The 2,500-nt window shown below is 35.5% G+C and overlaps 1 pseudogene across 1 annotated transcript in view; it reads left to right on the top strand.

The window, feature by feature from the left end:
* The window catches only part of LOC144960283 (sodium- and chloride-dependent taurine transporter-like), a 52,477-nt pseudogene that overhangs the window by 23,632 nt on the left and 26,345 nt on the right, over positions 1 to 2,500 (top strand). The window contains exon 7 of the transcript XR_013642822.1: positions 1,820 to 1,923. The product of XR_013642822.1 is annotated as a sodium- and chloride-dependent taurine transporter-like (transcript). The remainder of the gene's footprint in view (positions 1 to 1,819; positions 1,924 to 2,500) is intronic.

Genomic DNA, 2,500 nt, shown 5'->3' with positions numbered 1-2,500 from the left:
AAATCTTTAAATTTAACTTTTTTTAAAACATCCGAGCAGCAGTTTCTTCAAAAACCAGTCACCCAGTGACTACATGTATTTTTATGTTTTTTGATTACTAACTGTTATAAGGTCAATATCAGTAGTAAATTTGTCTAGATGCTTAGTACCGTTCATGGTTGGAACCATTTGCTATTTTTTTTTATTTCTTCATGTTATAATGTCAATGTCAGAACCAGAGTTGTCTAGAGCCTTTTTTGATTACTTTCTGTTACATGGCTAATATCCATACCAGGGATGTTTAGAGGTTTAGAATCGATGCTGGATAGTGAAGCCTTGTAGAGTTATTTTTACTATTTCCTGTTAAGGAGTCAATATCGGTGCCAGAACTGTCTAGAGCTTAAGTACCGATGCTAGCTTGGGCACTGTTGTAGCTTTTTTGATTACTTCCTGTTATAAGGTTAATATCCATACCAGGGTTGTTGAGAGATTTAGTATCGATGCTGACTAGAAACCCCTTTAATATTTTCTTATTCCTTCCTGTCATAAGGCCAAAGTCGGTACCAAAGTTGTCCAGAGCTTTAGTAGCGTTCTTGCTTGGGACCACTTGCAGTTTTTTAAATTATTACTTCCTGCTATAAGGTCAACATCGTTACCAGAGTTGTTCAGAGCCTTAGTACCAATGCTGAATTGCGACCCATTCTTGTTTCTTTTTTTTATTATTTCCAGTTACAGAGTCAATTTGGGTACCAGAGTTGTTCAGAGCCTTAGTATCAATGCTGACTTGTGACCCATTCTTGTTTCTTTTTTAATTATTTCCAGTTACAGAGTCAATTTGGGTACCAAAGTTGTTCAGAGCCTTAGTACCAATGCTGACTTGTGACCCATTCTTGTTTCTTTTTTTAATTATTTCCAGTTACAGAGTCAATTTGGGTACCAGAGTTGTCCAGACCCTTAGTACCAATGCTGGCTTGTGACCCATTCTTGTTTCTTGTTTTTATTATTTCCAGTTACAGAGTCAATTTCGGTACCAGAGTTGTTCAGAGCCTTATTACCAATGTTTACTTGTGACCCAGTCTTGTTTCTTTTTTTTTAATTATTTCCAGTTACAGAGTCAATTTGGGTACCAGAGTTATTCAGAGTCTTAGTACCAATGCTTACTTGTGACCCATTCTTGTTTCTTTTTTTTTAATTATTTCCAGTTACAGAGTCAATTTGGGTACCAGAGTTATTCAGAGTCTTAGTACCAATGCTTACTTGTGACCCATTCTTGTTTCTTTTTTTTTTTATTATTTCCAGGTACAGAGTCAATTTAGGTACCAGGGTTGTTCAGAACCTTAGTACCAATGTTTACTTGTGACCCATTCTTGTTTCTTTTTTTAAATTATTTCCAGTTACAGAGTCAATTTGGGTACCAGAGTTGTTCAGAGCCTTAGTACCAATGCTGACTTGTGACCCATTCTTGTTTCTTTTTTTTATTATTTCCAATTACAGAGTCAATTTCGGTACTTGAGTTGTCTAGAACTTTAGTACCGATTTTAGTTTTGGGCAATCTTGTAGTTTTTTTATTATTACTTCCTGTTATACGGTTATACGGCCAATATCGATACCAGAGTTGTCTAGAGCCTTAGTGGGGAAGCCCCACTTGGGCTCTTTGGTAGTTATGTTTGATAACTTCCTGTTATAAGGTCAATATCGTAACCATAATTGTCGAGAGATTTAGTATCGATATTAGATTTGAACACCTTGAATAAGTAATTTAACTACGTTAGCGATTATTTCTTAGATGAAAACGCTCAGAAAATCTCTATTTTTTAAATTATAATTTTATTTTTCTAAGGTCTGGACTGATGCTGGTACACAGACGTTTTTCTCATCGTGTGTCGCTATGTCCATCATGCATACTATCGGTAGCTACAACAAATTTAAACACAATTTCTGCAGGTAAAATTAATTAACATTGTTCTAGTACCTATCCTTTCACAGTTCTACTTAACAAAATTTCATATAAGAGAATTTAAATTCTCCTCAGTTGAATAATGGGTGACCTTCAATTAAATTGAGCAGCGTGGCTCAGAGGTGCGGTCTTTGCTTCGTCCCCGAAAGTTACCTAGTTCTATCGCCCGCCGCATGACTGTGGAGTCTTGAGCTAACAACCTCGCCCTAGTTCAATTACCGGCGCTGAACTGCGACTGACGCCTGGATTATTCCAATCTTCCCTTGGAATAGACCGTTGAGAAAAATATTCCCCTATTGAATGAATAAAATGAATTTTATGTATTCATTTTATTTATTAAACTGAAATACATCCTAGAGATGGCTCTCTTTCATAAAAGAGTCTAATGTATATTCTTTTACAATCTAATGGAATCCCCTTAACTAATCAAGATATTGAAAGATTTCGGCTAGACTGTTATATTATGTGTATACGTACATATTACATGTATAATTACTGGAAGGAAGTACTACTACTACTACTACTACTACTACTACTACTACTACTACTACTACTACTACTACT

The sequence above is a fragment of the Berghia stephanieae genome, chromosome 15, assembly GCF_034508935.2.
Source record: "Berghia stephanieae isolate SIO BIC M18660-M18661 chromosome 15, UCSD_Bste_1.3, whole genome shotgun sequence".
Classification (NCBI taxonomy): domain Eukaryota; kingdom Metazoa; phylum Mollusca; class Gastropoda; order Nudibranchia; family Aeolidiidae; genus Berghia; species Berghia stephanieae.
Note: the sequence above shows the minus strand (reverse complement) of the source record. Positions and strands in the feature narration are given on the sequence as shown.